Source organism: Cavia porcellus, unplaced genomic scaffold (assembly GCF_034190915.1).
Source record: "Cavia porcellus strain 051 isolate PalLab524CR breed Dunkin Hartley unplaced genomic scaffold, mCavPor4.1 scaffold_8, whole genome shotgun sequence".
Taxonomy (NCBI): domain Eukaryota; kingdom Metazoa; phylum Chordata; class Mammalia; order Rodentia; family Caviidae; genus Cavia; species Cavia porcellus.
Window position 1 is genome coordinate 2,765,464 of NW_026947491.1, and position 24,547 is coordinate 2,790,010.

The 24,547-nt window shown below is 35.2% G+C and overlaps 1 protein-coding gene across 8 annotated transcripts in view; it reads left to right on the plus strand.

Annotated features, from left to right (window-relative positions):
- Positions 1–24,547, plus strand: part of Tcf12 (transcription factor 12) — a 338,120-nt gene that overhangs the window by 158,738 nt on the left and 154,835 nt on the right. The window lies entirely within an intron of this gene.

The window sequence follows — 24,547 nt, forward strand, 5'->3', positions numbered from 1 at the left end:
TAGTGTTTATGTAGTTTTGAATTGCACTATGCTTTCTCCATTAAAGCTATCACTCTGAATTGTGAAAATAATCAAAACTTGCCCTGTGCATTTATGTTCTTCACTTCATTCTTTTGCTCAAGAGACTCTAAGGCCCATTGAAATTGTATAATCACCACAGTTTTGAGCCAAGGTGACCATTAGAATTATGATGGGGATGGAAATTAGTGAAGCCTAGGAGATACACGTGTGTTTTACTCTCAGCAACTGTTGACCAAAGTATTTCTGTAACTGACTTTCTCATTTGGAGCAATTATGAGCGTCCTCGTAGCTTCTTTGTTGTCAGATAGTTATGGAAATACTTTTAACACTTACCCATACCTAACATATAAAATGAATATCTAAAAAGGGTTTTGTATAACTCTGATTTTAAAACATGTTGATCTCATCCTTATTCACCTGAACTGCCTTGTGTTAATCAAGTGCACATATGCAGTTCATACATTTTCAATGTTAACTTTTAAATACCAAATTTAAAAATATTTTTATGTGAAAGAGAGAGAAGGTCCTGAGTTCAATTCCCAATATTGAGAGAGAGAGGGGAAAAGAGAGAGAGAGAGAGAGAGAGAGAGAGAGAGAGAGAGAGATTGATTCATCTGTCATTGTCAATGTTATCATGCTTACTTTACTTTCAGTAAAAATTATTACATGAGATGCAGTAATGCAACAGTTCACTCTAAGCCGTCTGCATAGGCATAGATTGCTTTTGGGGATGAATGTCTCTTAAATTGTAGTGCAGTTCCATGTAGCAACAAGCAGTCCAACTTGATAGGAACTCAGTATTTAAACTACTGCATATTCAAATATATAACTTACAGCAGGAGAGCTACAATGTGTATATTCATTTTTGTGGCTATTTGATAATTTCATGCAGTTTCAGAGTGAAAACTTAAATGTGACAGCTCTGCTTAGGGTATGACAGTGTTAGAAGGATATGAGCCATTGATATCTGTCACAACATGTGACACTTCAGAGTGGTCCTGTGCATGTTGAATGCTCAGTTCATTTTTGTGGTGATAGGATTGTTCATTAATTGAACATTAGAAATGAGTTATTCACAAAATTGTATGCATTCCATTTGATACTTCTAGCCTTTTATAATTCAGTTGCCCAACCAAATTACAGAAATACTGGTCTTGATAGATGATCATGAAAATTTTCATAATAAAATACCTTTGGACAGCATTGCATAATGTGTACCTTTAGAGGTACAGATTGTACTTTGGTATCTTAAAGATACCGAGAAAAGAAAAAAAGAAAAAGAATTTAACTTTGTTTAACCAGATCCATCACAGATTCATATGATGCCTTTTTGTAAAAAAAAGTATCATTAGCTTTTTGCTACTAACCTTTCCCACAGTGCTTCTGATATTTGTTTAAGGAATCGAAATATATGAAAAATGAAGCAGCACAATAGTTTTGGTATTGCTGTGCATATTTTTAGAGCTCATTTTAGGCAAGTTAGCTAATTGTTCAAATACATTATTGTTAAACCTGTAATTATAAATTGACTTGTAAACAATCAGCTGTACTTTGTTTGATACTGAACTCTTTCAGTCCCTCTCTGTTAGGATTTAAGGGTCTGTGGTTTTAGTTACTTTATTTCTCTGTTATTGTGGGTTAAGTAGGTTTATGTGAACTTTTCTGTGAATGTAAACACAGGTCCCTATTCTTCAATATTTCAGGCAACATAATTTCAAGGAAAACTTTCTTATACTTGGTACTACTAAAATTTGTGATAAATCCAAAAGTCTCCTAAAGTTATAGAAAAATGGTAGAATCATTATTTTCAGAATGTAAAATACAATAAGTCTCTGTTCTCAAAGTCTGACTTTGATATACATGAAATTCCTTTGCTAGATGGGAGAAACTAATATCTGATTTGATAATATTTGATAATATTATTGTCCTTATAGACAATAATGTCTGATTTGATAATATTTTATAAGGACAAGTCTTTCATGCTAGCTCAATATATCATTAATCCCAAATCTCATGAAAAGACATGATTATGTACACATTGTTTTGAATTCTTTATCTTTTGCTGCTTGTGAACACAAAATGTTGGCACTGGGGAAAATTGAGTGACAGATGACTAAAGATAACTAAAGAAACTAAAGCAAGAATATGAAGGAAGCATAGCCCTGACTGTCTTGATTTTAGTTCAGAATGTCTGCTGCCTCCCCCAATCCTCCTTCCTTCCATCTCTCCTTTTTTTCCCCTAGTTTTTACTTGTCATCTTAAACCGTTTTTTCATTTGCTGTCTCCTTCCATATTATAGCTCCTGTATCTTTTTCTTTCTCTTGCTATTGCCTGCTTTGCCAGCTTGATTTGTTTAATATATTATCCATCTCTTTCCTGTGCTCATTCATCTGTTTATCCTTCTCTTCACTATGTGAAAGTACTATATGGTGGAATAAACACATAAATAGTAGTCGTTTTATCTTCACAAACTTTTATTTGTAGTAGGTGAGGTAAGGTAAAATTTCCAAAAATTATTGCCTATGTAGAATGAGCAATACAAATACGGTAAGTTTTTTAAAGATACCCATAAAAGGCTAAAATTTACGGATAGCATGAGTAATCAGGAAAAGTTTTATGGTGGAGTGGCATTTAATCCAGTGTTACCAGGAATCTTTCTGTTACAGATGACAGAATAACTGAGAATGAATTAAACATACAATCATTTTTATTGACTTTCATTTTCAAGAAGACGAGGAGCAGATTGATTTGATTTTCTTGGTATAGTAGATCCATGTTTAAAACAGTGTCATCAGATTCCCTTCTTTCAGCTGTAAGTATTGAGAGAGAGTAAGGCGATAACAGAGAAACTGGTTGACCAGTGAAAGGGGAATCTCCTTTTCTTCCCTCTTGTACATCCTTCACTCAAGTCTTCCTAAATTGCTTGCTCCACATGGTTCTATCTGGCTATAGTGTTGCAAAATACTTTATTCTTTAATAGTAAGGAATGTTTTCTTTCTGATGATTTTTATGTGTGACACTCAATTCTTGGTAGTATCATGTCTTTCCCAAACCCTGAACAGCCTGAAAAGCAGCCTTTTCCCAGGCTGTAAAAATGATTAACTATCCCTTCTCTCTCACACTTTGCTTTTGTGTTTTGAGCTGGGTTCTTAACTCTATAACCCAGGCTGGCCTTGAGCTTGTGATGGCTTCTTTTCTATTCAGTCTGGGAGTGACCAAACTATTACTGGTGTTGCCTTACTTTCTGGAGGACTCCTGGATAGACTTACTTCCTTTTTATCTCTGGATCATTTCTCCTGGTACATTACTTAATTGGGTAAACAGAGTCAGAAAGTACAAGGAGAAAATGTTTTTATTTGCCCTTTGTCTTGAAAATGAAAACTAAAATAAGAAAATAATATTAACAAAACAATCTATAGTTTATATTATCTACTGAGTGTTAAAGAATGATGGGGCCTAGGCCACTGAGTTACTGAAGAACAGGAGTCAAAGGGATTTTTGTAAACTTTACAGTTAACTAACTACATAGAATTTGTCAAGTGCTCTTGATAAGTGGTTATCACCCATTGGCTGTTGAGGGTCTTGCATATGCTAGGTTCAGTGTCACCCCCAGGCTCTGCTGTATTGTGTGGTAAGCTATATGTCTGTACTTCACTCTTGAATCTTTTTGATTGTTTCCTTATCAGATCTCAATCTGTTAAATAGCTATTTGATTAAATGGTAGTTTTGCATCATTTTCTTGAACCTAATGAAATATTGAGCTCATACAACGTACTCAATTTACAGTGAAGTTCTTCTGTATTTTCTTTATATTGTGTGACAGCAAGAGATACACTAACAGTGTGATTGACTCTGGTTTGACACAGATATGTTATCTGTGGGGATTGTTTTGTTGTTGTTATGTTTTCTGGTCTGGTGAATATTTTCCTGAAGTCACACCTTGCCTTCACTATGTGTACCACCTGGCAAAAAGGTGACTTGCTCACTTAGTCCATTGACTTATGATGGCTTGCATGTGTGTCATTTATGAGACCAGTGACCTCTACTGATTGTTACAGTTTTGTAACTACCTAATGACATATGTCTGTTAGATGGCACTTCCTCGCGTCTTCCCATTGTTTGTGTCAAAGTCTGAACATGTGAAGGTAAACTCCTACTGGAGGCTATTTCTGTTCAGGTCTGTAGTAGGGTAGATGATAGGGCCTAGGCCACTGAGTTACTAAAGAACAGGAGTCAAAGGGATTTTTGTAAACTTTACAGTTAACTAACTGCATAGAATTTGTCAAGTGCTCTACAGCACCCAGAATTTGAAGCACCAGTATTAAATGACGACTCTTCTGTGGCACCATTCCAGATTCACTTCTAATAGTTGTGGCGGTGAAGCCTGCATCATGTCTTAAAGGTTCCTGTATTCATTAAAGGTAAATACTTGCATACTAAGATGTTCCTAAGTGTTTGAACAGGAGTGGGCCTTGGTGGTAATTTGTTTGTGTGGTTCTCAGTTGGAAATGTTGAGAATATGGTTTTATGGATGGGAGAAGGGGTGAGATGCAGTGGGTACTCCCCCCCCTCCCCCCGAAACCCCGGAGCCTGTTTCCAAGAGAAAGTGTGATGCTGGCTTATTTAGTGATCATAGTGTTTATGTAAGTTTTAATTAATTGCCAAATAAGAGTGAATTTTAAAGTGATTTGAAAGCATCTACTGAATTGCTTTGGTTTACAATGTACAAGTGTTATTGTTCGAAAGTGTCAGTTGTGTCCTGACCCTGCTGTCATACAGGTGTGCTGCTGTTGTCCAGCAACCTCACATTTTCAGCGATGCCCTTTTGAGTGTCAGTCTGTCATTTTTGTAATCGATCACATCTCAGTTTCCTTCTCTTTCTTTCAAAAATTCAGCCTTTGCTTCTTGTAACACATTGTTACTTCTAGTTTGGATTTTGTTGAGAGATGGTGTTATTTGTAATTTTATATTTTAATGATACTAGAACCTGCCATTCTGCCCATGTTTAGGACTATACATATACACACATTATATATGAATTGAGGTAGATTTTCTTATGGGAGAGGGGTTCGTCTTTTGAGTTAGGGTCTTACTTTATAGGACACGCTGACCTTGAACTTGAGATGTGCTGGTTTTGGTTTTTTTTTAGAATTCGTCCTAGACAGTAGAGTTTTTTTAGGGGGACGGCTGTTATGATGTGGTGGTTCTCCAGTCATTCTTGAATTACACAATTGTTTTTCACTTTGAGAAAATCTCTGGAGGATATTCAGACTCCTCAGGTTCTCTGAAATTTCTAGGGAGTCGCAATTAAATAGAAGAGTTCAAGGTAGCTTTATAGCAAATTAAATCAATTAGTTTATTTAGATGTTAATTGTAAATTTTATTATCTCTTTCAAACTTTTTCTGTACTGGTTCTTGAGATCAGTGTCAACAAACTTTCTCAAAGAATCAGATGGCAAATATTGTAAGGTTTGGGATCCAGAAGATAAAAATCAATGTTGTTATATGGATGCCTACATTATTGTTTTAAAATATGGCTTATTTGGGGCCAAATCTGCTATAAAAGAGGACTAGTTATGTAAGAAGTAATTTCATATCCATGCATATTATATAGCTATCAGTTGTAGCCTGTATATTGATCTCAGAAATACTAAGTAATAAAAAGCCTAGTGCAGAAAAGCGTGCAAAACTTGTTCTGAATTGTGTTAGAAGAAAAGTATATGCAGTCAAGTATCTTGGATCATAGAGCAGAAAAATTACATTATTGGAAAAAACAGTGAAATTCTAATACAGTTTTGAGTTTGACAGTGTTAACAATGTTAACGTTTTAGTTTTGACAAATGGTGACTGGTTATGTAAGATGTTGGGAAACTAGGTGAAAGATGTATGGAAATTCTTTTTTACTAATTTAGAATTTTTTCTATAAATTTAAGGTCATTCCCAAGTAAAAAGATTTAGGGTGGGGAGGTAGTTTAGAGATAGAGCACTTGCCGAGCATGCAGGTGGCTCTGGGTTCAACCCTACCACTGCATGACAACCAAAAAAAGTTATTTTAAAAAATACCTACCTTTATAGTTGAGTAGGATAGCTCTGAAAGAATATACAAGAAACTATAACAATAATTATCTTTTTTTTTTTTTTTTCCTCTTATCTGTCTGTTACCAGGGATCGAACTCACGACCACCTGCTTGCAGTGCAGGTGCTTATGCTGCTGAGCTAAATCCCAAGCCCCACAATAATTGTCTTTTAGGAAGGTAACTTCTGGCAGGCATAAAAAGGAAAGAAACTTTATACTCCTGTATTTATAGCAAGTGAATGTATTAATATTTCAAAACTACTCAAAAAGGTGAGAAAGACAAGGCACGTTTTTGCCAGAGACGTGCCTGATAAATGACCACCATCCAAAAATACATAGCTTTTAAAACTCAACAGTGAAAAAACTAGCAGCCTAACAAATGAACAGAACATCTGAAAACATGTACCTCACCCAAGATGTATAGATGGCATATATGCCTATGAATAAATGCTTCAGATAAAATGACGGTGACGTACCACTGCGCTCTTGTTACAAAACCAGAAACGAAATACCAGTGACACTGAATGCTAACAGGAATGTGAAACAACTGAAACTCTTGATTTGTTGCTAGTGGTACTGCAAAATGTTTCGGCCTCTTGTTAAGATAGTCTGACAAATTCTTGCAGAACTAAGTATGCTCTTTACCATATTATCCAGCAGGTATATTCAGTGTTCTTTACTCAAAGAAGTTGAAAACATATATCCATACAATAATCTGTAAACAGATATTTATAGCGCCTTTAGTCATAACACCAAATTTACAGGCAACTGAGATGTCCTTTACTAGATGAGTGGTGTAAGAAGATGAGTGGTTAAAGTAACATGCTGAGACATATCTAGACAATGGAATTTTATTCAGTGCCAAAAATAAATGAACTATCAAGCCATCAAAAGACACAAAGGAACCTTAAATGCAGATTACTATGTGAAGGAAGCTGATCTGAAAAGGTGCTGCACGTCAAGATTTCTAACTCTTGTTTTCCAGCAAATTTAGTGTTTCTGTTTTGATATTTAGATCTTTGATCCATTTTGACTTTAATTTAATGATGATAGACATGGATCTAGTTTTATTGTTTGGTATATGGAAAGATATTTTTTCCAGCATCACCTATTACAGAGATTATCTTTCTTCCAGTAAACATGTTTAGCCACATTGTCAAAGAACGATAAGGTGGCTCAGTGTATTTGGTAGTTATGAGTGTATCTTCTAATCTATTCCATTGATCTTCAGATCTGTCGTCCATCCTCCCCCCCCCCCCAATACGGTGCTGCTTTTATCACTGTGGCTTTGTAGTATATCTTCAAGTCAAGGATTGTGATGCCTCCTGCCTTGCCTTTGTTATCCAGAATAATCTTTGCTATTCTGGGTCTTTTCTGGTTCGAAATGAATTTTAAGAAATTTCTCTAGATCTGTGAGGTATGCTAGTGGTATTTTGATTGGAATTGCATTAGATCTGCATAAGAATTTTGGGAGAGTGTCCATTTTCACAATGTTTCTTCTTCCTATCCATGAACAAGGAATGTCTTTCCATTTACTGAGATTCTCTTCAATTTCTTTTTCCAGAGTGTTATAATTTTCACTAAATAGATCTTTTACTCTCTTGGTTAGATTGATTCCTAAGTATTTCATTTTTTTGGATGCTCTTGTTAAGGGAATGACTTTTCTTGTTTCTCTATCAGGGAGTTTGTTTCTGTAGAGGAATGCTACTGATTTTTGAGTGTTGACTTGGTATCCAGCTACATTACTGAATTTGGTTATTATATCTACAAGTCTTTCAATGGCGTTTTAGGGATCTTTTATGTAGGGTATCATGTCATCTGCAAATAATAATTTAACTGCTGCTTTTTTTCTTTATTTCTTGTATTATTCTGTTGTCTAAGTGCTCTGCATAATATTTCCAGCACTATATTAAATAGGAGCAGTGATAATGGACATCCGTGTCTTGTTCTTGATTTTAGAGTAAAAGCTTTCAGTTTTTGACCATTTAATAGGATCCTGGTTGTGGGTTTGTCATAGATGGCTTTCATCATATTGAGGTAAAGACCATCTATTCTGATTTTCTGTAGGGTTCTTATCATGAATGGGTGTTGGACCTTATGAGAAGCTTTTTCTGCATCTTATTGAAATATCATGTGGTTCTTAGCTTTGGCTCTATTGATACAGTATATTACATTTATTGATTTGCATATGTTGAACCATCTGCACTCCTGGGATGAATCCCACTTGGTTGCAATGTATGATCTTGATGATTTGCTGTGTTCTGTTTGCCAATTAAGAATTTTGAGAATTTTTCTATGTTCATTAGGGAGACTGGTCTGTAGTTCTCTTTTTTGGTTGGGTCTCTCTCTGGTTTTGGCATTAGGGTAATACTTGCTTCCAGGAATGAGTTAGGGAGAATTGCTTCCCTTTCAATTTCATTCAAGAGTTTGAGGAATATTGGAATTAAGTAGATATTGGTGATCTTCTGTATTTTCACAGGGTCTGAAGTGATTTCACCCTTTACATTCTTATTGCTTGAATTTGAGGGTTTTTTCCTTTCCTTTTTAAAATAAGATTGGCTAGGAGCTATCAATTTTGTTTATTCTTTCAAAGAACCAGCTCTTTGATTTGTTAATTCTTTGTATTGTTTTGTTACTCTCTATTGCATTAATTTCTACTCTTTATCTTTATAATTTTCTTTGGGCTTGACTTGCTCTTCTTTTTCTGGATATTTGAGGTGTAGCATCAGATTGTTTATTTGTGTTTATTCTGATTTCCTGATATGGGAATTCACTGCAATAAATTTCCCTCTGAGGACTGCTTTCATTTCATTACAGAGGTTCCAGTAAGTTGCATTTGTATTTTCATTTGCTTGTACATATTGTTTAATTTCTTCTTTAATTTCCTTTGTGACCCGTTGATTGTTCAGAAGTATATTACTTAATTTCCATGTGTTTATGGAATTTTTGCAGTTTCTTTTGTCAATAATTTCTAGTTTTATGGCACTATGATCAGATAATATGCATAGGATAATTTTGATTCTTTTACATTTACATAAGCATGTTCTGTGGGCTAGTATATGGTCTGTTTTAGAGAATGTCCCATGTGCAGTTGAGAAGAATGTATATTCTGATGTTGTTGGGTGGAAAACTGGCAGACTACTAAGTCCAGTTGTTCACAAATTTGTGCAAAGAATAAAGGTCAAAAATCTGTGTGTTTCCTGCATCAACAACTTGAAGAGCTTTAGAAAGCAAAATAATCCTTATTTAAGGATTGTTTTTTTATCCTAAAATACTAGTATGAGGGCAGCATATTGCTGCCTGTGAGAGGGAAAGATGTGTAGAAGAAAACTACTGGAAAATCCTAAACTTAATTCTATAGTAATTTACATAGGCTTGTTCCCTATCACCTCCCCCTCCCACCCAGTGCAGAATAGAGAGTTGCAAAATCCAGTTTTGTCTATCTTTGCTTGCTATTAGTCTGTGGAGAAATATTGAGAGTTAGTTTGATGTGAAGAATTTCTTTCTCTTCCTTAAAATGCTAAACTTACTTGTACAGTTTTTGATGTTTCACTAATCACAAGAACTGGCTCCCCAGGAAAAGTCTGAGAATCTAGATGAGGCTGTTCTAGTGGTCCCTAGGGTTAGGTATTTTAAAGGCTAGCATCTCCTTAGAGGAAGTTCAGACTAGGAGCCTCTTGAGGTAACTGTGAAAAACAGGAAAGGTTTCTGGGAGTTGGAATATAGAAAAACATCACTAAGCTAATTCCTAACTTCTTTTGGAATTTTAAAAATTGTACTGAAGTTGTCAACAATTTCTTGTTTAGAGATCCTTCTTTTAAATAAGTATGCAACGATCCAATAATAAATGAAAATGTACTTATCACTATGTTTTCAAAAAAATCTTGTCATCATTAAAGCAGGCTATAGTTGTGTATCTTCTTATAGCACATCATGGCACACTATAAATTGAAAGGTTTTAGAAAATTTTTTTCTAATGATTAGTACATGTAGATAAGTTATTGGAGCATCTTTTTTTATATATGTGAAACCTGAAGTAAAAATGAACCTACTTAAAAGCAGGTTTAATATGAAGTACTTACATCTCAAGTTTCCCGTTTTACTTTGTATGTCAGTTAATCTGGTTGTAGGGTATATGTATCTGCTGTGAAGCCCAGTGATGCATGCCACACTGAGCAGAGTTTTCCCTAAGAGGTTCTTTCCCAAGGCATTTGTGGCTGCTCTGCAGAGTGGGGGTCAGCAGGGGAAAGCTAAAAGGGCTAAGATGTCAGTTATTGTAAAGGTCTTAGGAGAGGCATGGTATGTCAGGACTTCATGTATTCCTTGTTGCCTAGAAGACAGTTAGTGGAAATATGCACAGTAATGATCTATAGAATTGCAAATAGGATAATCTGTCAGTTTATGTGGTGTTTAAAGAGTAACTTTAATTATTTGCACTTTAGCTTTATCTACAAGAATATTAGTGTCTGTTTATATGATCTAAGCATCAGATATGTTAGTTTTTTTCATGTATGTAGATAACTGGAGCCTATGGTTTAGATCAGTGATGGTGAAGCCATCCACACTTGTTGTTTTGCTTTTAAGACAAAAAGTATTAATATATGAATTGTTTTTCTAAAGCTCAGTATTCACTTGTAATTGCAGAGTTGCCACTTTGTGATAAATAAGTGGGTTTGGGAGAGAATAGCTGTAAAGGTTAATAAAGGAAATATTTAATTGACATGTTTCCTTTATTGGCATGATCAGCATTTTCTTTATTGACATGATCAATCTAAAGAATTATGTTGTAGAGCATTTTAAGTATACCATAGGGCCATGCCTTTTGCCTTGAAAGCACTGATTTTTCTTGGCTTGTACTAATAGGTTCTGACCTCATAGTTATCCCATTTTCATTTTAAACAAATGTCGTGCTTGAGAAATTGAAGTCCTCTTTCCTCACTACCCATTACTTATTTCCTTTATGACTGAGCTTTTAGGAATTTAGTTGAAAGTTTGTTTTTAATTGGGGAAACAGACTTTTGTGTCAGGGAAAAAAGTAATGTAGGAGCACTAATACAGGTTTTTGCCTTTGGCAGTCCCATGATGTAAGTCTCAGCCTGTCTTATGTTTTAGGACTGAGCCTAGATAGAGTGGCTGTATTTGGTGTTCAGAGGTAAAAAAAAAAAAAAATGTTGGTTCATTTCCTTATAGAAATGAAGAAACTAAGTGACCCATGTTTAGCTGCTGAGCAGATTGAAGGACTCAGCAGCTCCCTTTGCAGAATGTTCCTATTATTAAAAATCCCTTACTGTATTGGAGGAAAGGAAAAGTAATTTAATGTAGCAATAGGAGGTTCAAATAATATTCAAGTTGTCTACTAAGTTAATGTGGGTCATCGAATAGAAACAGAATGTGGTAAGTGAAGAGCATAATTATACCCTGTCCTATTGCATTAGCTTGGTGTTAGTACCTGTGTATAGGATCTTGAATTGGAGGCATCTTGTTAACATCATCCCCATTCAAGCTTGTTCTGATTCCACTCCATTTTTTCCCCCTCTATTTTTATGCTGCTATTGCATAGCTGGCTAGGTCTAAGTTGACTTTTATTTTGCTTGTTGGTGAACTCTGAGCAGAGACATGGAGTAGCCAGTGAGTTTCACTGAACTTCAGACTGAAACTTAGGAAAACGTAATATAGTGCCTACAGTTTTTTCTAAGGATTTGTTGCAAGCATAAAAATGTTGGATCTCTGGATGTCAACGGCAATAGCTTTATTCTGTATGACTTAAGTCCCAGAGGTGATTTAGACTGAGGCCTTTGGTCTATTCTTGTTGAAGGGAAGATGACACAGAGGGAAATTGACAGGATTGATCAGCAGACGGTGATAAGATTCATTGTTTCCCTCTGTGGAGAAGAAGTGTAGATGGGTTTGGTTTATGTATCTTGAATAAATTCTTTTAAATATGCAAAGGCAACAAGGGAAGAGTTACCCAAAAGTGCTGTGTAAGCAGAAGGACATCCCTCTCTCCTCCATATTCTTTCAGATACCAGAGAAAGCTAAAAGCCTTCAGAGTGATCACAGGTATAATTTGAGACTATGTAATTTATATTTTCCATAATGAGATTTAGGAGGAAAAGAAATCCTCTGCTTCTTGGGAAATTTTAGGAAGGTTTTATTTCAGAAATAAAAAGTTTTTATTTCAGAAATCTGAGCCTCTGACAGCTGTGGGCTGTAGCTCTCAATTTGGGTGGGAAGCCTTGGGCTGGGAAAGTCCTGCTGCCACACTGGACTTGTGTCCTGACCTTAGATTTTCAGGCGATCTGAATTTCCAGTGATCTGACACTACAGTGGAAGGGAGCAACTCTCAGGCAGCTTTTTCAAGGACAGGCATGGGTGGCTACTTTGGCAAATAACTTGGAGGAATGAGCACTACCACTTGGAATGCCCTCAGCTGTCTTCTAGCATGAATGAGTGCTTGGCCAAGTTGCAACTTGACCTCCACAGCTGCTGTGATGGTGGTGCTCAACAGGGCATCTTGGATTGCTGTGTTCTAGAACAGCAGCAGTTGGGGTTCCTTGCCTTTAGCAAGGTCTAATTTGTCTTGATTTTTCTGTGAAAAACAAGTGAGCAGGCAATTCATTTTTATGAAATAGTGCAAAATCTAAAACTTTTTCCTGGAAGAGTTTAAATATACCACGTGTCTTCATATTTCACTGAATGCTTTCTGTGTATTAAACACAGAAAGCAATGTTTTCATGTTGGTGATTTCTGCACCTTAAGCATCTGAGGATGCAGAAATCACCAACATGAAAAGATATGCAGAAGAATTACTAAGGGCTAAGACTTTGTGTCATAAGCTTATCAATGTGTATACATATGATATTGTATAGCACTTACACTCTGGATAAAGCTATAGGAATACAGTACATCTGATTCAAATAGGAAAAATCTTGTTGATTTTAATTTTTAATTTTTTTTGGTACCGGGAATCAAATTCACAACCTTGTGCTTGCCAATCAGACCCTTATGTCAGTGAGCTAAATCCCCGGCCCTAATTTTTTAATATTTTTAAGCTTTGTGTTACAAATTTCATTTTTTTTTTTTTTTTTATGAGAAGAAACTCAGATCTCATTTCCCTGTGTCCTACCACCAGGGAGAAATTTATTTATTTGTACGTGCTTGCAGTTCATGTACTTTACAGTTGTCTTGGGGGAATGATTACATGTACTTCCTATAGCATGTTTCTTTCTCGCAGTCCCTCTTTCCACCAATTCCCCTATCCCATTTTCATCCCTATTGTCCTAGCTTATGTTATATCCTGTAAATTAATTGAGATTATTAGGTTCTTGTGCATGGCACATCTATATTGTCTTCCATTCCCCCTCCTTCTCCTCTTGCCCTTGTTTCCTTGGATTACTTTGCTGTTGCAAGAGGTACATCTCCTTCTACCTTTCTGTTCATATAGGATGAAATTTGGACTGGCTCATAAACCTTCATTTTTTGACTCATGCTTTTTTTTTAATGTCATGTTTCATCTCTATAAAGTACACTCTACTCCCACCATATTCCACTGACTTGCTCTTTCTAGAATCCTTCACTTTCATAAGGTTTTGCCTTTGCTTCTATGACATTGACCTTTTTATCTCAGTAAACAGAGCATATGTTAAATCTGTGAATTCAGATAGCAGCATAGTCTCTTATATTTAGTTATCACATTTTATACCTCTGTTGAGGGGTAGCATATCTTTTTATCACCCTTTATCATAAAGTTAAGTATCCAATACTTATTTTCTGCTGAAGTATAACTTCCTAGAGGATAGGTCTTTTGCTGTTTATATTGCTGTTTATATTCATATCTTCTAGTATATACCTGAAATACAGGGGTAGTAAATAAAATGGCATTTCTCTAGTGCTCTTTCTTACAGTACTGTAGTCAAGCATCTTGTCTGCTACAAATCACAGAACTACCTTTGAAAAAAAATTTTAAGCTGGGTGTGAAGAGTCACACCTTGTCACCCAGGACTCTGGAGGCTGAGGCAGGAGGATCACCATCAGGAGGTGCTGTTCCAGTCCAGCTTGGCCTACATAGTGAGTTTAAGGCTACCTGAATAAGGCTAGCCCAAGCTACATAGTGAGAAGCCTGTCTCAAAAAAAAAAATAAAACAAATCAGAAAACAAAATTCAGAGAATAAACTTGCCTGTGGTCCCAAATAAAGCCTTTAAGTTTTGGGAATGACCTCAGTAAGGATAGAGGATTTTAGTTAGGGCTTAAATTTTGTGTTGTCTTTTTTTTTTTTTTTAATTTTTATCGGTACCAGGGATCGAGCTCACAACTGCCTGCTTGCAAGGCAAGTGCTTATGCCACTGAGCTAAATCCCCAGCCCCTAGTGGCTTAAATTTTGAAAACCCCTTTTTTTTAGCCACACAACTAATTTTACTTTGTGACTTTTTTTGAAAGGCATGTTTATCTCACTAGTGACATTATTTATTTATTGTTCTTTGACAGAAGAGCATATGACATGACTTTTTGTTTATTACTCCCTCAGGAACTTGTTACTTAGAGAACTGGTTACTTAGGGAAGGCTGGCAACCATCCCAAGTATTTTCAGTCGCTGAAGAAAGTTACAAGACAGTATTAGGGTTACTGCAGTGTTCTCTTCAACAAGTGTTATCCTGAGCAGACGTGCTGGTAGAATAGGTGCTGTGGCACCTACTCTTCTTTGTCAGCATGTTCAGGATGCCCAAATTTCTCTCAGAATTTATTCCAGTTCAACAGAAGTCAGTGTTTATATTTCCTACAGATTTCTGTATTATCCATATAGAACATATCCGTATGTTTTTGGTGTCATTATATAGTTAGTTGGCTTAAGTTGATACCTATCAATACTTTTATAGAGCACTCATAAATACATTGATTAAATGGATGAATAAAAGCTATTCTTTATCAACAATGGACAAAAATGAATTTTTCATGCGAAAAGGAAATAAAATTGAGGGTCAACATAGAGCACCTTACTTTGCTCTCTGCTTATGTTGCATGATAGGAATATAAAATGACTTTCAAGTAGAAAGAAGTGTCAGGTTGAACTTTGATTTAGGCTGATAATACTTTGAGATTTCAGATTTTTTCTGTTTCTTTGGTTTTAAAAAATAAACATTTTGGGGGGTTCTATTTACTTCACACATAGTGGTTTATCTTTTCTTTAATTGGAGGAATTAAAGAAGGCCAAAGGTTCAAAGCTGTATTAAAAATCAATTTCATCTGTACTGAAACTGTATTTAGCAAATGTAATGAATTTCATTCATTTAGGGAGTAAGTTACATAAGTGAAGCATGGGTGTATTTTATTCTAGATAATTAGCCTCTGATCCAGGTAAAGAAAAACATGTAATATCTTTGACCTAGGAATAAATGCTTCAGTAATCGCTGGCAAAATTGGCAGTGACATTAGTGATACGAGCATCTTAAAAGCTACTGGCTGCCTTCCTCATCTGCCTGCTACCATGGGAAATGTAGACATACAGTATTGGGAGAACCTGTGATTAGTAGAAATGACTGAAAGAGCAGGCCTGTAGGCTTAGAGAATACTAGACTATTTTTTCCCAACTTTTAATTTTGTGTCACTGCTTTATATTCCAATGACTGGGATTAATACCTATAATTTGTCAGATGTTAATATGTTACTACAAATTAATCAGCTTAGATTGCTTAAGGTCTAACACAGAAGTTTAAGTTGGGAAAAAGAACTTCAGTCATTTTGGAGTGTTGAATGCTAAGATGGCAAATCCCTGTAGTAAAGCGTTTAGCATCTTGGATACCAGGTGAGCCGAGGAATGCTTCCAAAACAGGAGAGGAAGTAAGATGAGAGAGAAGAGGGAAAACAAAGATATATTCTGGGCAGATCTGAAGTGAAAAAAGCAAAAAGTCTGTTTTCCTTCTTGCTTCTATTTCCCAGACAGCCGTCTCTGTAGTACCTTACTGTGTTGGATTCTGTTCTAATTGTTTCCATAACATTGTCTCATCATATCCTTGGGAAAAATATGAGGACAGATATTTTTAATCCTAGTTGATGGATGAGGAAACTGAGACCTGTCAAGGTTAAGTACTTCTTTACTTTACTATTATTGGTGATAAGATGTTGGTATCCTTAACTTCAAAGCTTGTTTTAGTCATCACACTCTACTGGCCTCAGACTGCATATATTATGAACATTTCTGTTGTTTCAATAGCCTTCAAGTTCCTAACGCAGTTCCTAACAGATCCAAATACAGAGTAATTCAGGATTAGGTTATATGTTACTATTTTTTACCCTGCTAGCTATTGTTGCATAATATTTGTAAGTGTGAAGTTTTTTTCCTTATGTAACTTAATGACTCCAAAGCAGGTATTTTGTTCCCGGGTTACAGGGTAATTGACAAAAAACTTGAGGACACAATCAGTGTGATTTAAAAGCCTCTTTTGGCCCTGTTACCTGAGTGTTAGTTAATTTGAGCACCAGATTTTTCCAGATTGCATCATTTTTGGCATTAGTGTCACATTGCTAACCTATTACATAGGTCTGTTATTTTTTTTTAAATGACAGTTTAAGAAGAAAAAGGCACACACAAAAAGTTGTATGTTAAAATTCATCTGTTAACACCTTCAAAACTCAGTAAGATAGGTAGAAAAAAATCACACTAACCTTCTCTCTACTGGTAAAAATCAGGTAATAATTGGCTTCTTCTGTTGCTATCTTTTAAGATCTGCCATGAATGATCACAACTATTTCATTTCATTACTGTAGGTGAGAGCTATTTTCCTTCAGCCAAGACCTAGGTTCATGTGATATTGACTCTCATTTGAAGCTTGCTTTTTAGTACTTAAGTAAGGATAATAATAATACAGTATTATATTTTATAGGATTGGTTTGAGAATTAAAAGACATACACTGGTTATATAGTTTAACATAGTACCTGGCACATAGTACTCAAACATACTTTGGCTTTTTTTTTTAAATAAATTTAAGTCATAATAATGTTTCCCTTAAATTTGCATGAAATTTATTTCAGAATTGTTTCATTCATAATGTGAAAATGATTAAAATAGCTATGTAATTTCAAAAATGGTTTTTAGAACTCAGATATGCTAGTAGATATTATTTAAAATATGTTAGGGGGCTAAAGTTTCTTTGTTAATTTTATTTAGTCATTTTTGTCTGTTTACAGTTCTCCTAGTGAAAGCTTATCTTGTGTTCAGTACACTGATCAATTGAATTGGCCGTGGAGTGTTAGGCTGAAGTCGCTTGGCAGGATATATTTGGCATATGAAGAAGGCAAGCTTCAATGTTGATTGTAACTCTGTCTTGTGTCCCTTGTGCTTTTAAGCACAGACACAGTATGGCCCCCTGGCAGTGACATACAGCAAACGTCAATAACAACCTTTGTAAATGTTAAATAAAAGAGCAAATTGAAAGCCAGTGATACATTAGGAAAGAATTTGGTCTGAGCCAATTAACTCCTATTCCTGCTAGCTCTAGTTAAAGAACTGGACTGTCTCTTGAGTCTTTAGATGTGACTCTAATACTGTGCAGGGCCTCACTTCCCTTTAATAGATACTTTGGATCTGTACTAAGTGGTTTTTGTTTGAAATATGTTTCTTCCTTTAATTATACTGACCAATTTAATTAATTTTTTTTTTTACCTGTATTGACCAGTTTAATCAAGCTTCTTATGTTGATAGTAACCTTAATGTATAGTGCAATTATCTAAAGCCTTGTGTACTTTCCTGTGGAGAAAACTTTTATTACAGATTTTCAGTCCATTGTTCCATTTTGCATGTGTGTGTTACTACTTCTTTAAACTTACCTATCTGGATCAGATCACAGATCATTCTGCCTGAGAAACCTTGCCAGGCACACAGCTAAGCAGCCAGTATATTCTCAGATTTTTGTGTCTGCTATATTTTGTGTCCATTGATTTCCAATTTTTCTTCTTGTTTTACTAGTATAAAAACATCCTGTATGTCCTTATGGTTGTTAGCTTTCTAGAAACCCATTTTTAATGCTTCTTTTATTAGCCCAAATTTGAATTTGTGCATATATATGTGCACAGAATATTTACTTGAAAATATTTTATTCTTTAGGGTATTCATACGTTAGGTTTTTTTTTTTTTTTTTTTTTTTTGGTATTAGGGATTGAACTCACAAACTTACGCTTGCCAGGCAGGTGTTTATGCCACTGAGCTAAATCCCCAGCCCCAGATACATTAGATTTCAAAACTAGTATTTTTTCCTTTTTACAGGAAATAACTATTACCTTTCAACTGCTTTCTCAGAATGGCGTTTATCGTGTACCATAATGGATTAATCATAAATTTGCTATTAATAAGGGGCTATTTCATCCATAGCCTCACAGTTTTTTTATTAGCACCTGTTACATACTAAACACTATAGTATGTGCTTATTTGTGAGACTGTCAAGTGTAATCATAAATTAGGCAGAAAAATTTAAGTTTCTTGTAGCTCTGTAGTAGTTGGACACAAAATCAGAAATAGATTTTCTTTCTTTTCTCTTTCACTTTATCCAACAGAACTACCTCCCTATAAAAACTATATATTTTGGATTTTAGAGTATTGTAACCCATTAAGAAATGAGTACTGTATTCACATTGTGATTTATTTTATATATACTTAATAAATATGCATCGTGTTTCTCTCAGCAGTTCTAATTAACTTCTTTCTCTTCTTCTTTGCCATAGTACTTGGCATCTTTTGAAAAAAATAAATGCTTATGTTATTACACTAAACATTTTGACTACCAACTTTGTTTTTGTTTGAGAACTTCAGCTAAATACAGCCCATTTAATACCCCACCCGTATTTTCTATCCCTTCTTGTTAAAGAGTCTTGTTCGTAATAACTGCTCACTTCCATATAGTTACTCACTTAATTTGAACTGTTTCCATGAGTTTTTAACATTGATTTTTCAACTGGAATATTCTTTATGCTTTTCTTTGTCTGATTAATTCCATCAATTTATCATTATTTATTGCATTTCTAGCCTATTTTTGTGAAAAGCTGTTTGGACATATGCTGTCTCGTCATCCTGTGGATGATGATGGTGATTATTATTATTATCATCATTATGTTTACATTTTCTGAGAAGTCTTGCCCCAATTTCCATCTTGGATCAAGTGCATATTTTTTCTCTGACCATGGCTCATTGTACATGTAAAGTGGTCCTATCTTACCAAAGCTTCATTTTCTGTGGTTTCAGTTACCCAAAGTCTACAGTATAAAAATAGTAAGAGAAAACAATTGAAAAATTTCAGTTGCAAGCCTTTGTGAGTAGTGTGTTAGAATCTCTCACTCATATGTGAATCATTTTTTGTCCAGTGTATCCATGCTAACCTGCCTGTTTGTGTCACTTAGTATGTAGTCTTGGTTATAAGATCCACTGTTGTAGTATTAGTATCCCAATGCTTGTGACTAGGTAGCTGTTGTATAGCCTAATGCTGCATCACACTGCCTATGTCATTTGTCTGACTCCTTTTCACAACATAGACATGTTATCTCACATCACCACAAGAAGGGTAAGTATGATACAAATTTTGAGGAAAAGGTCATATTCACATATGTTGAAATTGTTGTTTAGTAGTTATTGTTAATGTCTTTCTTTGCCTAATTTACAAGTTTTGTATATATGTATGCATGTGTATATATAAACATATATAGTGTGTATATATAGTATATACTGATGTAGTGTATATGCATACACTATATCAGTATATAAACTATATATACACTATATATATAAACTATATATTCTATATATATAAACTATATATACTATATATATATAAACTATATATACACTATATATATAAACTACATATAAACTATATATATAGTGTATATATATAGTATAATATATATAGTATACATGTATATATAGTGTATATACATATATATAGTGTATATATATAGTGTATATGCATAGTGTATATAAATTGAACATCCCTGATCTAAAAATACAAAATCTGAAATGCTCCAAAGCATTCCAGAATTCAAAACTTTTGGGCCACCAAAATGGTACAAGTGGAAATTTCATAGAGGAACACTAAAAATATTTCTTAAAATTACCTGTAAGGTAGGTGTATATGAATTTCAAATTTCCAAGGTGTAGACTTGGGTTCCACCCCCAAGTTAGCTTATCATACATATGCAAGTATTATAAAATTCAGAAACTCTGAACTCCAAAATACTTTTGATCTCAAATATTTTAGACAAGGGATACTTAACCTATAAGGCTCATTACTAGCTGCAAATGTCCTCAGGGGGTATTGGAACATACTCAGTGGTTAAGAGGTAGCTCTTGTATACTGAAGTTTGCCATCTGTGTACACTTGTTTTTGACAGCAAGTTTCTCGAAATAGGGTATCTTACCCATTTCCCCTCCTGAACTTTGTCCAGTATCTCATGTACAAGTTCTCAGTAGTTGTCAAACTGTAGGTAGTATGATCCTAGTCATTGATGAAGTCTCAGGACTTAAAAATTCTGTATGCATTTTGGTTTATGTTATTTGCCTGCATTTCTATCATTAGATTGCCAGTTTCTTGAAGACTAAATACAGTTTTATCACATATATCTTGCTGTCTCCTACATCACGTAAGGCCTACACACAGGGTTGTGTGTTAGATCCTGTCTTAAGATTGCTTTTGGTAAATACTTTTTCCCCGTAGAGCCACCTGTGAACAGTCAGATTGTATCCAGAGAAGTCAGGTAACTTATTGTAATGGGAGACTAGATGAGTGTGGTCATCAAGTGATCTCTGAAAATGTTGTTTGCTCAGCGTATGAACTGATAGTGAAAGGTAATCTGCAACAGGAGCTTTTTGCATGTCTGTTTTTGAAACTGGGAAGGTTGGAAAAGGAGCTGCTGGTGTATGTTCTGGAGGCTATGACAACATCTACCAGTGAAGTCACATGACGTGCAGAGCCTGGATTCGCTCTGCTAGGTGCAGACACAGATCTTAATTTCATGATGGGTAGAGCCAGACTCGGTCAATTCACATTTAAAGGATACATTCCTGGTAACTAGTAATGTGACTCCATTTCATCCTGAAATTAGTTGTTTACTAAATTCATTTGAACAGTATGTTTGCTGTGATTTGACTGACGTTGCCTCCAGGGTTTAGGCTAAAACTTAACGCCCAATGCAGTGGCAATGCTGAGGTATGGCTTTTGGGAGGCAATTAATGCAAGAGGGTTCTGCCTCCTGAGTGAGGCTAGCACCCTTGTAAAAGGGCTTGAGGTTGAGCAGGTTCCTTCTTGCCCTTCTGGGCATGTGCCTGTGAGGACAGTTTTCACTCCACTTGTTCTTCCATTCCTTCTGCTACATGAGGTTACTGGCAGCCAATTTGGAGGTAGAAAGTATCCCTCACCAGGCAGCTGTCCTCCAAGCACTTGACCTTGGCCTTCCCAGTCATTGGGACATTGAGAAATACGTTCCTCTTGAGGACCTAAAAAGACTCCATCATCCTGTAATGATTTGATTAGTTCTATAATATGCAATAAGTATAGAAAGTGGGTGAAGTTAGGGACAACTATCTGTAAGAAGCTAGAGACAGTTAGATAAGGTAGATCTCCAGTGGACTTGCTTTGAAATCTGTATTTCTTTAAATTGTTTTTTATTTTTTTTTTAAATGTTCTGTTCTGTTTTGATATGGTTAACCTTATCCTCTTAGAGATGTAAAACAAATAGGTGGGACTGATAATCATATTACGGAGCTTTTGTTCGGCCATAGAGCAGAATGGTTTGTAGGGTCACTTTTTTGAATGTCATTCTAAATACTTTAATTCTATAACCTAAACAGCCATTTCGAAGAAGACAATTTGTAACTTATCAACTGGCAATTTCTTACCTTTTGTTTGTCTGTAATTTAGTATTATTTTTCTACCCTTTTATTCTTTAATCTCCATGTATTTTTTTTTTCGTTTCCTTTTCTTTAAATAAAAAATAAATAAATAAATAAATAAAAAGAGAGAGAGAAATACGTTCCTACTTTTTGTTTGTTTGTTTGTTCGTTCTTTTATTTTTTATTAGTACATATTTGTTATAATAATAATCACGCTGCATGTGGGGAGTTAATACACATCCTCGACATACCCAGTTCTCTTCCAGTCTGTGGTATTTGTTATAGCAGAATAAATGGCTGAATCAAGTTTTGTGTGGTGTTGCAGACAGAAACCAGGGCCTCATGCCTACTAGATGAGTGCTCTACCACTAAGCTTTTACCCTTGGCCCAAGACAGTTTTTTCAAAGGAGAATTAATGCTTGTAGATGGAGCTCCAGTGTTTCTGAAATGATTTGGTTCTTCAGAGGATTTTTTTTCTAGAGTTGTATATAACTAGTTATGCTGTTTTTAGCATATTTTCACTACGATGAATAAAAACAGCATGCCCATGGACGCAGTCACACTAAAAAAGTTTATTCATTATGTATTTAGCCAACATTTGTTGTCTGTTGTGTTTTGTTTGACATGTTTTACCTTTTTTGTTTCTTTTTCCTTATTTCCTTTTACCAGAAATAAAAAAAAAAAAAAAACAAAAAAACAAAACAAAACCTACCTGCATCTCACAGTCCTGCTCAAATGTCAGTTTCTGCCTTGTTTTATTTTCTTCAGTTTTTTTTTCTCATAGCACCTTTAAGGAAATGCTTTGTTTTACAGCTTCAAGCCCCTTAAACAGACCTAATAATTGCAATTTGTTCAGACATTATAAGAAGTATACAGACTAGATTCACTGTTCCACTCAGTTCTTACAATAGTATTATGTTATGAGTAAAAGAGAAACTTGAAAAATCAGCTCAACTGATAAACTTGTCTTGAGAACTATTAAGTTGTGAAGCAGGAAGTATAACTCAGATTTCTTTGAACACATGATCTTCACTCTGAGCTATTTCTCTGTCCCTACCCACACCTCTACTTTTTTTTTTTTTAATTTGAAAAAAGATATGTCTGAGTTGTTCAAGGAGATTACAGGTGTGCACCACCACACTTGGCTAAGAGTCCATGTCCTTTTTTTGGGGTGCCAGGGATCAAGCTCTTGACCTTGCACTTGCTAGGCAAGTGCTTTGGCCCCTGAGCTGCATAGAGTCCATGTTCTTAAACCACAATGCTTCGCTGCTGCTGCTTCTTGGCATCAGATAGAACCAGGTCATCTTATTTCCTATTTATATGACTATTTGGAAAATATGAATTTAAAAAATTGAATTTGGAATGCAGTTTTCGGAAAAATTATTCTTGGTAGGCCTCTTACAAAATGGTCATATGTAAGCCTTGTGTAAATGAGACTCATAAATCCAAGGATGTGTTCATTAGCTTTGGAAAAAAACTAAGAGACTTTGTAAGGATTTATTTGTAGTCCAGAGTGCTGTTTTTGAAAGAATTTCTAGAGGATAAAAAGCAATCCTTTGGTCATATTTTTGTGTAAAAATTAAGCAGGGCAGACTAAGAATTGCTTTTAAAAATGATTTAATGGAGATCTCAAATTACTAGCATGAGATTGAACTGAATATTAAAATAGTGTCTTGACATTTCACCTGATGAATTTAAGCTAAATATTAGAACAGTAATGGATGTTAAAGTCCCAAAGGAAGGTAGTAATTTCACAAGAATGAAAACTAAAATCAGTAAACTTGCTTTTACATACATTTATTTCTTCACTCTTGGACACCCCCCCCCCCCCCCCCCCCGTGCTCTCGAAGGCTGAGGCAGGAGAACAGTAAGTGAGCAACGTAACAGTTTAGTGAGATCTTATGCCAAAATTATAAAAAGTTGTGGGGATATAGCATAGTAGATAACCTGAGTTCAGTCCCTAGTACTACAAAACAGACAGACAAAAGCAAAACAAAAATCTGTCACTCAGCTAACCATAGTGAAAAAGTTTTTGCTTTATGTAACTTTGGTAATTCAGGTAAAGTAAATGCATATGACTGAGCAGAATTCTTAAGTGGATGGAAGTGGATGTAAACTTTCTATTGCAAAAGCATCAGTTAGCATTTTAAATTTGTAATGAGCTTTATTTTGACGTTGAAATCACTGTTAAAGTATTTTACGTATTTCTTGAAAATACTTAATTTGGGATACTGACACAAAGCCAACTAGCTTCAGTCCCACTTCAGCTTCTCATTTCTTCTGGCTTAGGTAGGCAGTTCCAATGCCTCTTCCAGCTTGCTGCAGGAGAAGCTCTAGTAGGGCTTCCATTTGGGCAGCTGCAACTGATCTCCCTTTGTCTTTTGGGAGCTTTTCTTTTTTTTTCCTCTTTGGAAGCTTTTCACACACTGATCCTATGGTTTCTGTGTTCCCACTCCCACTTCGTTACACCAAGATTTACTTCACGTTTTCTTTTTTTATTGACATTATTGAAGCAAAATATTTGATGTGGAAAAAAAAATGTTAAATAGTAGAACTATGCCAAACAAAAATGCTGTAAGT